This window comes from Dermacentor variabilis, chromosome 5 (genome assembly GCF_050947875.1).
Source record: "Dermacentor variabilis isolate Ectoservices chromosome 5, ASM5094787v1, whole genome shotgun sequence".
Taxonomy (NCBI): domain Eukaryota; kingdom Metazoa; phylum Arthropoda; class Arachnida; order Ixodida; family Ixodidae; genus Dermacentor; species Dermacentor variabilis.
In genome coordinates, this window is record NC_134572.1 from 130,302,865 (window position 1) to 130,315,392 (window position 12,528).

At 46.6% G+C, this 12,528-nt stretch overlaps 1 protein-coding gene across 1 annotated transcript in view; it reads left to right on the plus strand.

The window, feature by feature from the left end:
- Window positions 1–724: 724 nt before the first annotated feature.
- Window positions 725–12,528, plus strand: part of LOC142583159 (uncharacterized) — a 132,956-nt gene continuing 121,152 nt past the window's right edge. The window contains exon 1 of the mRNA XM_075693507.1: window positions 725–784. The gene's annotated coding sequence lies outside the window, so the exon portion shown is untranslated. The remainder of the gene's footprint in view (window positions 785–12,528) is intronic.

Genomic DNA, 12,528 nt, shown 5'->3' on the forward strand with positions numbered 1-12,528 from the left:
GACATTGTGCTACTGTAGGCGCAATTGTAATCAACATTTCAAGATAATTTGCACTTTGTTCACATATAATCCTACGAACAGACGAGTAATTGTTGATTTCGTATTTATTGCGAATAACAACGAAACGGCCATGTAGCGCAGTGAAACGCTTATATCTTTAGACAGCCCATGGTGACATGATATAATCGTTGCCACAGACTCACTCCAATGATCGTTTAGTAGATAATGAATTGAGTGACAATAAATCTGTAGCAGGAGAAAGAGACAAAAGTGGGGGGCGGAGATTCTGGGAAATTAGCCACTGTAAGTGCCCGCTGCCTATCCTGTGCTGGGGAAAGGGCTGAAGGGGATAAGAGGTGGTAGTTGTTCCTACAAATCATCCTGTGCTCTTAATAAAGAGTTCTGCATGCCGACATTCTGTAAATTCGAACGGCCTCCTTTGTTTCTAGAATCCTGAACGTATTCAGCGGCAAAAGAGCTTCATTTGTGGGTGCGTGGTGCAGGTTACACGAGCTGTGCGCTAAGATGGGAATCCGAAATTAGTCCCATTGCGTCCGCGTGAATTTTCGAGAGTGTAACGCTTTATCGACCAATTCATAACTTTCCGAAAAATGTCTTCAATAAGGCTTGTTAGCTTGCAGCACTTTGTAACCAATGACAAGACTGTCGATCGCTTGTCACCACCAAATGATTTTTCTCACAGTTATCTCTGCTCGCGTTTTGCAGGTTCGCCACTAAAAGAGAGGAGAATCCTCTGGGACGAAACCGCAGCTTGCTCGTGCAGGTAAGCCAGCTAGTCACGAGAATATTTACTCCAGTATCGTAGCGCTGACGCACGAACACAGCACAAAACATGAGGCAGTTTAAAGAAAAAAATGCCAGCCGCAACAACCGTTAAACAGCAATAAAACAGACGCACAAAGCGCCTACCTATGTTAAAATGGCCTTGCAATGATTTCGTAGGGTGCACTCGTTTTTTTTTTTTTTGTATGCTAGCCTCACAGGAAGGCTTGTGTTTCCCTCATGCCGAGATAGCAAGACAAACGGACCGTTCAGCTGCTGGCTCAACAATGCATTCGCCACTCGAGTTAAATGCTGACCCCGCATAACTCATATTTCGCTCTTACTGCGGAAGCTCTAAGATAAAAATGCACAAAGTTGGTCTCACGCGCTCTTGAGAGAACGTAAAATAGTTTGCAAGTAGAAAAAAATGAAATGACAAGAACGGAAATAAATTTCGACGGTCACGGTTAAAGTTGGTGACAAAAGAGACAATGTGAGCATCAGAAGCGCTGGACCGCCCATCACTGTGTGCCAATTCAGCTACGATGCAAAACATGTGACGTTCGTTCTAGAAAAACGGTTCCGATATACTGGTAGATGTTTTGAGGTCGTTTGGTTATGGTCAATGCGACCTAATGACAAGAACTTGCAAACCTTAAGCAGAACGTGCCGAACAGAGAAGGTTTGGAATAAATTTGGCACTGGAGATTCTTTGCCGCACCCTGAAACGTCAGGCCATCTTTAGCGTCACCGCCCAGCATCGCATGCTATGCCTGAGGTGCTTATCTACTAGTATTCCTTAACTTCCGTGCCAAGAACGAGTCTCACTCGTCTATGCGCTTCCTGCAAAATATGCCAGTGCTGAGTCTCGCTCGCACAGGGACTTCCTGTCGCCTACTGAGCGCCACATAAGAGCGGTGGTCGTTTCGTCTTTTTCTGTGAATGTTGCGCTAATACATGGGACTATCGCGTTCCGCCAAAAAGAAATTTTTTGAAGGCCCAGTTGACGGAATGCACTTGGGGAACTCTGGCTCTCCTGAGTTTTAAAAATGGCAGCACGGAGTAAGGCTGCTGCAGCGATGGCAGCCGCCCTTACATTGCGGGAACCTGCGGCCTGTTTGGACGTCGTTCCCCTGAAGTAACCAATCAGACCTGGAAAGCTCTAGTTAGTGGTGTTCAGAACTTTAACTTAGTATTAACGATTGCAAGAAAAATTTGAAACCTCTGGCGACTTCGTTCACGTGGACCCGTACCGACAAAATCGCTTTGACGTCGACGCTTCTGCGATATCTTCTTTTTCCAGGCCGTGTCTGCTATAACGCTTGGAATGTGTAATCATGAAAGCACACTTGACTTCTGTTCCAAGAAGTATTGTGTTTCGTGTAGACTGTCTATATGGCCTTGCCTGTAAGCAACTCAAAAATATGGAAAAAAAAAATAATTGACAGTAAAAGACAAGCATAAATGACGCGTTGTAAGGTTTTAGTTTTATTTGTTTAAATTTTATCTTGATTGGTTGTGTGTTTGTTAGAGCTAGCCTATCTTTTGTTCCGGTTCTATGCGAATTTTATGTCTTGTTTGCTGTTTGCTGTATGTCTTGTTTGCTGCCGGCATATCATTGCTATGTACTGTTTGTCTAAGAAAGAAAGAGTAGCGGGCATCACCCACGATTCTAACCTTTTCTGACCGCACATTTGTTATTAACGAAATAATCTAACTGTTCATATTAGAATAACCAAAGCTGTTTAAAATAACCTTTATATAATATCCATACATTTTGGTGATTTTCTTCAAGAAGAAGTTGCGATGGAAAGAATTAAACAAGCTGTTTTATTATGAATGCATCAGATCTTTCAAAGTACAGTATTCTTTCGAGCTGTCAAAAATCTTAATGGTGAGTTTTCTTGACCTTCGACATCTATACCAGTCTGGTATTTGAACCTTCCTTCTACTGCATGTACGTTTCAAAACCAAATAGTAATAATTTGTCACGTCTAACCACATGCTACACACACTGTTGCCGAACGGTTACTGGAAACATTAATGCGGTCCAGTGTGAACGCAGATGTGGCGAATGTTAACTTCAAACAGAGCGAACGGACGAGCACAAGAACAATATAACCGCAACAGGACTAGCGCTGAGGTTGTTTCATCGTTCTTGTCTTCGTGCCTTCGCACTGCTTCAAATTACATTCAAGACGAACCAGCTCGCCCAAATCAAATTTGTTGCCACTGCAGATCTGTTGCGGGCCGCCTCGTAATCTATCCAGACAGGCAGTAGCCGATGACGCCGACGTTCCTCACGGAAGGCTACGGATTGCGTCCTTTGCGCCATCGTACGGCACATCCATTGCTCGTCGCTGTAGCGTACACGTCCCCGTCCCCCCTCCAGTTCTCGCGAAGCGTTCGAGCAATTTGGATGAAGTCCGTCGCATCGAATCAATCGACAGCGAATAATAGAACGAGGGAGAAGACGCACACGCACACTTCGCGTTCTCTGCTGCATCGAGGTCAAGGGCGACGAAGCTGGCCACAGTCGTCGCTTGCAGCTATAGTGTTGCTGAGCGTTTGAACGAGCCATTCTCTCCGGGACAGCTAACATTAGACGCTTTTAATGGCGTCCACCGATTTATCAATAACAGCAGCAGCGGCAGCAACTACGGAAGCGCAGTCTCGTGGCGTGGCTTCGCTGCTTATCCTGGCGTATCGAGCATTTTGGTGATGAATTGCCCGGCAGGAGCAATTATTGGCTGTGATAAAACCATTTGATGGCATGGCGGACGTCTGCATTCTGAACAGTGTTGTTAGAAAGAGGCTGAAAGGAAGGTAGGGAAGGGCATGGGGGAGGGGTAGTGTTGTTTATTGAACAGACTTAGCTTCATACTAGCCCTTTAGTGTGGTGAAGGAAAACGATCGTTGAGCTGGTAATTGAGAAAGTTCGATTTCGAAGTGTGCTTCGCATGCATGATTAAATAGGGCGGCGAGGACACGCATCGAAAGGCTTAAAAAAGAAACATGGCCGCGCGGCATTAGCATATTTAATGCATGTGATGTGCAGATGCGTTTTAATTCACTAGGAACCTAAGAAATAAAGTTTCGTCAAATAGCTTCAATGAGATTTTAAACAGTAGTGTGTGTAATATAAACTAAGCCCAATATTTACCTGCTTTCTAACCGAAAATCAGGCCAGATGGAAATATTATGAAAAATGTCCTGTGTTGGAAGATCAAGATCGCACAAGATTTATTATCAGACGTTTATATTGCACAGCTATATTTCGAATAATGCTACATTAAATTAACAGACACAACGGGCACACGTATACCGCAAGTTGAGATTATTGGTTCCGTCTGGTTTAAGCCTCTACAACGATTCGTTTACTCGCGGTCTTACAGACGACTACAGGGCTGTTAAATATTCCTCGACAATTTCGCCCTCTTAGAAAATCTCTTGTACAATAATTGAGAAGATCAACAATAATGGCAGTGATTGTACTTAGCTCCTTTCCTTTTTCTTGCTTTCAAGGCAAGAAGTTAGTTCAAATCGTCCTAATGGTTGGCTAGTGAACAGATTTCTGAGCTATATAGAAAACAGTAGAAAAACACAGCGTCGTCTTATAATTAGTTGCATTTGATAGAGTTGTAGCCATGGTAATGTAAGAACTGCGCCATCTTGCTGAGGTACACGCCGTAAATATTTATGGCGAGCCTAATGCAATGCCTACACCCAGAGCTACCATTGTGCAAGTGAATATTAATAATTAATTCGGCCCTAGTGACCCATAATGTTACCCTACTCCGTTTTGTCGATGGATTCTCCTGCAATACATGCTCCCCACACCGTTCGTCAAGAAAGCATGGCTACGGTTGTGCCGAAAACGGGCTGCTATTTATTACGCAAAAGTAATTTCTCTCAGGTGAGGCAATTTAATGTCAGCGATACTTCCATCACATCGCTCCACACAATTTTCTGCCGCTGTCGACTGCCTTCCCTTCCCTTGGCATTTGTATGCATAAGATGCAATCATCGGGCAAAAATGAGCGATAATTGGAGGTCGCTGGGAGAAGCCTTCGTCCTGTCAGTGAACGTAAACATGCTGCTGCTGCTGATCATGATGATGACGATGACCATTACAATGATACTTCCAAAGGCGACCACACTACACTTTTCATAATAAAGAACTCAAAATAGATAATTTATACATCTTACACACGGCGGATATTGATGGACGTATTCCTGTGAAACACAGCCGTCTGGAGCCGTATGAATGCGTTGAAGCTAGCTCTGGCGCAGTTCTCTTCAGCAAAGCACAAAGCACGCTTTACAGAAATGTCCACAGCGATGAAACGAATAAAAAGATGCGGTTTCGTGCACCGACGATATAGAAAGAGGACCACAATACACTGCCCCAATCAATAATAATAATAATAATAATAATAATAATAATAATAATAATAATAATAATAATAATAATAATAATAATAATAATAATAATAATAATAATAATAATAAAGAAAATACACGGAGACGAAAGCTAAAGCGTGCAACCAGTCTTCAAGCGCGGTGAAGGAATGAGTGAGCATGAGGGGGAAAATGCAACAAGCGAGCGTAGTTAGTATCAGTTCTTTTTTAATGCGAAAGCATTATATGCGCAATGAGCGAGAAGGCCGGTGTCTATAGCAGCGAAACGGCGTCTAATTTCCCGCTGGCTGCGACGCCACGTCCCGGGTGCGCCTGGACGGAGCAGAGCGGGCGAAAGGGGTCACGTGCTACCCTGATGGCGCACCAGATATTGCGTCAGAGGCAGAGGGCATTGCCGTGACATCACTTCACCCTCGATCTAGCTATCAGAAACCTGTGTTATCCGCGCCTTCCTTGTGCGCGCCAGCCCTCGCTTCGGTAATCTTCGCCTCGTTAATTGCTATAAAGGAATTGCTGTATAAAAGCAGAATAAATCAGAAAGCAAGAACGTTGGCGGTAGTGAGTTTGGAGCCTACGACCCCACGCTCAGGAGCCGAGTGTCTTATCGACTGGGCTAAAGCAGCGCCTCCTAAATAGCAGGCTGTGCACTCTGCTTTATCAAATCATGCTACTCGGACCGAAATTTCCATTGCCAAGCCCAGCATGACAAAAACGGTGACGTCAAAATCACCGACGCTTACTCGGTAGAGTCCCCATTAGATTCTATGGCAGTCGGGCAAGGTAGCAGGACGTCGCGGATCGAAGTGGACCAGGTTTGTGCTATTTATGGGCGCTACAACGTAAGGCTATTCGAAAATTTCGTATTCTAATTCTGCAACCAGCCCTCCACGATTGGTGACAAACTTTTTGGGTTACCACGACTTCGCCCTTCTGCCACGCGACGTCATGAAAACCGCGAAAATGTCCCGTATGATATCATATGGTGTGCGCACACTGATTATGCATGATTAGACCGAATGAAGAAAAATCGTTATTTGTAATTCGACGCCTTTTTCGCCATTAGCCCTCTGCTATTTGTCAAATGTTTTCGGGCTGCGCCCACTTGTGTGTCTGTCACGCGACGTCACAAAAGCACGCAAACTCCCCGCGTCGAAGTGACATGTACGCGTTAAACACGTCATAATATGCCGTACAAAAGTGATTTTTTTTTCTCATTGATCGGGAGACTGCCCTGTTCCGAAGGGAAATGATGGCCGCCCGCGCATCGCGCTCTTACTGGCAACTTGGAGCTGCCGGGGGCGCATGGATTTATTTGCGCATTATAAATTTCTTTGCTTGGCAGTGTAGGGTTATCGAGCCCTTTCGGCACGTATACGACATCGCTCTGCCAACTCTTCTTTGCTGAAGATCCGACCTGACGGCCTTTTTAACCATCTGTAGCACACCGCCGCGATTTTACATCATCCACCGCAAGCTAAGTAAGCGAAAGTCGACAAATCGAAGACACTGGCACCAGCCTTTTCGTCCGGTTGTCTAATTTCAATGTGCCGGATCGGCCCCTTCCAAACCTTTCCCAGTTGAGAGCGTGCTTCTGGCCTCTTGTCAGCCAATTTGATAACAAAATCTGCCCATTGTAGGCAATGCCATTCGCGTTGAAGGCAAAAAAAAAAAAAAAAAAAACGTGGCCTCCTATAAACGAGGAGTGCGCTTGATTGGGGCTTTCTAAACGACGCTGCGGGTTGCCGCCCAATGCTTGCGTCAGTGGTTACGTAAATTTGATGTCAGGAGATTGGAACAAGAACATATTGAAATAGTGTTAAGTTATAGGGCCCCACGAGGCATAGTCCAAGCGTCTCAATGCGCTCGCTTGACGGATCAGTCGCGTTCAATTGCAAATTAATGCTTTCGCATTCACAACTCATAAAAAATGCTCAGGTGTCTTGGGATTTTTGGAAAATACAGGCAATATTTTGTGGCTGACATCTTGTACTGTTTACTCACTCAGAAAGATGCGGGACACCGAAAGTCTCTAACACTAGGCGTTCAGAAATTGCATAAGGGCAACGCTGAGGTATCCGTTCAAGGCCTGAAACACTGCCATGACGCACGCATTACCTTCCTGCAGGGAGAACACCCCCGCAAAAATAATAAGGTAAATCGGGCGAATAAAAATCAAGCCCTGCACAGACAAACGGGGCAAGCAAGTTTTCACCGCGCTTCACCACGGCTGGACAAAATTTGTCTTTAAGCACAAGTCGTGTCTACACGTTCGCCGTAGTATTCGATGTTGGGAAAGGGGAGGCGCGAGGGAAGGACATGAAAAGAGTGACAAAAACAACAACAACAAAAAGGAAAAGTGATGAAGTGACGAGCATCGCCCGCGCCGACCTCTCACGTGCTCTTGTAACACACCGAGATGGGAAGGAACGCCCCGCGGTATACAGGCAGGCGACTTTTGTCGTATACTGCCCTTGCGGGTGCTCGAAACCACTGGTGCCAACCGGATTCAGCGCAGGCTACGTAACAAAAACAGCGTCAAACTTTCACCGAGCTAAATAACACCCCAGAGAACCGTACAAGCGACAGGGACGCGGCTAAGGGAACTTTTAGCGTTGCGCAAGAGCGGGAGGTGTTTTAGTTTCTTGCTCCGTCGGTCCGATTTTCCCACCTTTTTTCTATATTAGGCCGGTGTACAGCCGAGTAAGACAAGGAATCAGTGGAGGAGCTCGGACGACGCCGTCGAAGCCATCTGCTACCAAGCGACCTCCCCCCTCCCCCCTCGGCGAGCAACATAGTCGACGGCGGCCAATGGGGATAGTGTGTCGCCTGATGACGGAAGAGGTCGCGCAACGACCCACAGGAGAGAGCTTAGGCAGAAATGGACCTTCCTAAGTGCACACCCTTGTCGCGGGGGCCGCACGACGCACGGAGGCCGCAGTTCCCAAGACGTAAATGCTTCGTCTCTTGCCCAGAAAGAGAAAGCGGCACCCAGAGAACAGTGCCGGACAGAGGCGCGGCGGCAGACACGATTTTCGTTCGTTTGCTGTTTCTTTGCTGTGTGTTCTTCCCCGCAAAAGCAGGCAGCAGGAACAGCGCGGAACTCCACAGAACTACTGCAGCCGCTGAGAATGAAACTCCTTTTGGTCGCGTGGTCCTAAGGAAAAGCGTGACGGATGAGTACCTGAGAGGCGAGCAACGAAGAGGAAGCAGTTGAGGAGCAGGAGGAAGTGAGAGCAGTGAGAGTTGAATGAGGCGCTCTGTTACATGGTGTAAGTTTGAATGAGCCGGAAGGTCATCCGGAGGCACGGTCGTCTGATTCGTCGGAGTGACCAGTCGCGTCGGATACCCCGATGCCAATGGCCACCTGAAAAACAAAGCAGACAACAAACAAACAAGCAAACAAACAAACAAATTAACAAACAAACAATCAAGACAGGCGGAACCATGAATGAGGAAAGGACCGGCCTTGCGAGGGCAAAAAATCACGCGCATAGACCGACCAGCGTGAAGCGCGAATGGAAAGTGTGCAGTAAAACTAAATTAAGAAAAAAGTTACTGCCAGCTCGGAGAAACAAAACTGCAGCAAGCGAATGTCAGACTTGCGGTTTGCATCATTCATTGAAGGCTTCGATGCTAATGAGATTTCGCTAGTCGAGCTGGAGGGACTTGGAATGTTAGCTCTGAATTAACGCAGCTGCCGAGACACAGGACGCAAATGGAGCAGGAACACGGTTAAAAAAGAATTGCCGAGTGAAATACAAGCCGGCTTATACATGCGTCTAAGGGGCGTATGCAGAGTCGTAAATGTGCGCGATTAGTGCTTGAGGTAGTCTTTCGAGCTAGGAATCTGAGTGAGATGAAAATAAGGAAGTTAAATGATCAATTTCGTTCCAAACACGCTCATACATTACTTGTTTGAAACGGAACACGCTCTCACCAAAAGTCACCCATGTGATTTCGAGGAGCACACGTCATGACATGTCTTTAGGAGTGCTTAGCTAATGGGCACCCGCCAGAACAAATGCAATCGGAGGTGTGAGTGGTAGTGTCTTTAAGGATGTGCTTGTTGAAACACTCGTGTGAAGCGCTTAGTATGTGAGAATATCAAAAGAAGCGCTGACTCATTTAGGACGCAGAGAGGAAGCAGAGGACAGAATACTGCTGAGGCGCAAGATTCATCCAACGGAAAGGAGATGAAGTGTGAGAAATGGTGTAGCCTCCAGAGTTTCGAAGCCTATTGCGATCACTGTTTGATATTGAGCGAAAGTGCGATTTGCTTTGATTCATGAAATGGACGCAACCATGAATCGCTTTTTCTTTTTCGCTATATATCTCCAATACGACGCGTCTACGCGACACTCCGCCATCCCGGGACGAAGTAGTTTAAAACTCGGGGGTGTGAATGCACAAAAAGCCATCACAGCCCCGGAAGTCTTCTCGCGTGATGTGAACGTCTGCAGAATTTTTCATTATTACTTTTTTTTTTTTGCGCCGACGAGAAACTACGCCTATATCTCGAGAAACGCACGCCGACAGGCTCGCAGCGTAAGCAAGAGTTGGGGCGCGAGCTGTGTAACCGCGAGTGACGCGTCAAACATTATTCTGAAAAAAAAAAAGAAAGAAGCCGTACTCGATTCCTTTTGCGGCCTCCTCAAAACATACAAGCACGCCTTGCCGAAAATAGGTGCCAATTCGAAGGAAAACGTGTTCGGCGTCGCATCGGTCGAGCCGGCACTGCTACGGCATCGATAAAACAGGCGAACGCGAATGACAGCGCCACTCCACGTCTGTTCGCGCTCCAAGCATTGGTGCTCTGTGGCACAGCAAACCTCAGCCGGCTCTCTGAATAACAGCGGCGGGGTTTTGAGAGCCGTTGTGGCTTCGAAAGGGCGCCACGGCAAACAGGCACTTTTCCAAGCATCGGCCTGCGTTTTAGGCTGGCTCTTTCCGTGCGCTGTCTTTGTTGTTTTGCCGCTGTCTTTACTTTAATATCTCTTTGTTTGTTCCTTTCTTTCTTCCCAACGAAAACAGGTGGTTGCGGCAACGTGCTATCAAATACGGCACAAATGAGCTTGCGCCGGCAGAAAAATAAGAGCATTAAAATAAAAACGGCGAGAAAGAAATGGCGTGTTTTTTATTTCTTACCGTGTAAAGGGTGGGGGGGGGGGGCTTAAATATAGGTTTTTATTTTTTTTGCGCGCTCGTACGCGGCTTGTGCTTCGCATCACCGCGGGAGTGTAGAAACAAGCAACAGGAAACGGAAGGGCCGCCGCTTCTACTCTAACGAATGGCTCTTCATACACTGTAGGGACGACTATGGGGATACGCACTCGCGTTTATGCGACTTCTGGCTGACTGCTTTTTTTCTTCAGTTTGTGGTTCTCCTCCCGAAGTAGGCAAGATCGTCCCGCAGCAAGGGATGAAATATACGGAGGAAAGTAAAAAAAGAAAATGTCCGTTATAACTGGTGACATTCATTCGTAGGTTCAGACGCCACCGTGGGCCATGATGCTGCGTGATTTAACCGCGTCAGGAAACTCGGGTCCATTGCGTATTATTATGTTCAAAGTTAGACGAAAACAGAACGGTACACAAACATGAACCCACGCACGCAGACAGAAATAAAATACAACAAGCGCGTGCTTGTTTACGTCGTTGTCCTTGTTTTCAGCAAAACCTCTATCTCCGCTCACTCGGCACATTACTTCTTTCCATTCAGGAGTTAGTGTACATTTTCGTGCTCATTAGAAGGCAAGAAAGCCAGGATAAAAGCGAAAGATGTTGAAACGACAAACAAATTTCATTTCCCTAACGTGCGCGTCTCCTCCTGTCCTGCCGCCTGCCATTACTGCTGCGCTCCCCTGCCCTTAAAATTTCTTGCTATTCTGAACTCGGTCTGGACGCCTACAGAGGAGCCCGCTTGTGGTGCTCGTACTGCCGGCGTTACGACGCAGCTTGGGGGTGCCATTAAAAACTCAGTACTTCGTGGGATGGGATGAGAGAAAGAAACAGAGAATACAAGAGATTCTTTTCGATAAATGAATGGAAGCGCACGACACTGCATTTCTCGCACAGAGTTCAAAAATGCGAAAAGGAAGTATGAGAAAGAAAGAAAGAAAGAAAGAAAGAAAGAAAGAAAGAAAGAAAGAAAGAAAGAAAGAAAGAAAGAAAGAAAGAAAGACAGACAGACAACTCGTTGAGGGATACCACAGCGTCTACATCATCTCAAGAGGAAAACCGCGATGTTAGTATCATAGGTACACACCGTTTTCGCCCCTGGAATAAGGAATTTACCGACCCCGGTGGCTGAATGAATGTACGACATCCTGCTGCTTGCTAATAGGTCATGCGTTTAGTTCCGGGTAGCAGCGCGGCCATATTACGATTGGAGCGGAATGCAAAAACGCTCGTGCAGCCACGTATGGGTGCACGCTTCTGAGGAGCGCGAGGTGGTCGAAAGGGACCTCACCTGCCGGGACATGTAGGGCAAGCTGTTGGCGCCGCTTGCTAACTGCAGACAACAGAACAGGCGTAAGGTATCATCCGACGGACTACCTCATTATGCTGCATTCAATTTCGTTTACTTGAAGTTGCTTTGCCGGCAAGTTCACTTTGTCCGCTTTGTCAGCTTTCCAGCTTTTAGCACGTACTGTACTTTCTTTATCGTCGAGAAGAGAGAAGAAACTTGTTAAATGAGTGAGTGAGTGAGTGAGTGAGTGAGTGAGTGAGTGAGTGAGTGAGTGAGTGAGTGAGTGAGTGAGTGAGTGAGTGAGTGAGTGAGTGAGTGAGTGAGTGAGTGAGTGAGTGAGTGAGTGAGTGAGTGAAACTGTCTTTGCTTGAGCCTGTTTTAAATATTCGTGAAGAAAATAAGGAAAACCTTCTTTGAAGGAAGACAGAGAGGTCGTCGTGAGCTACCTCGTTCTACCCTCTATTCTGCGAAGAGGAAGGGGGTACGGGGATGTAAAGATGTGATGGGGGATGATGAAGACGACATAGATGTGAGATGCGCAGCTGTGCAAGCAAGTTCATCATCCTGATTATTGTCAAGGAAGTCCGAAGATGTTATCGAAGAATGCCGTCCAATACGCGACTGCGTCGCAGATCTAGGCTGCAGGGCCACTAACTGAAATGAAGATCCAGAGAAAGGCGCTGAAATAAATGAGGGGCACTTTAAATACAGGCAAGCACTTGGCTACACCACGAGGTTTTTGGCAGACGACTCAAAACTGTGCAGCCCACCCACACTCGGCGCTTCGAGCAATTACTTCTTTTGCAGGGCCCACGGTGATTGCCATTCCGAGCGACGCGAGAGACTCCATCACG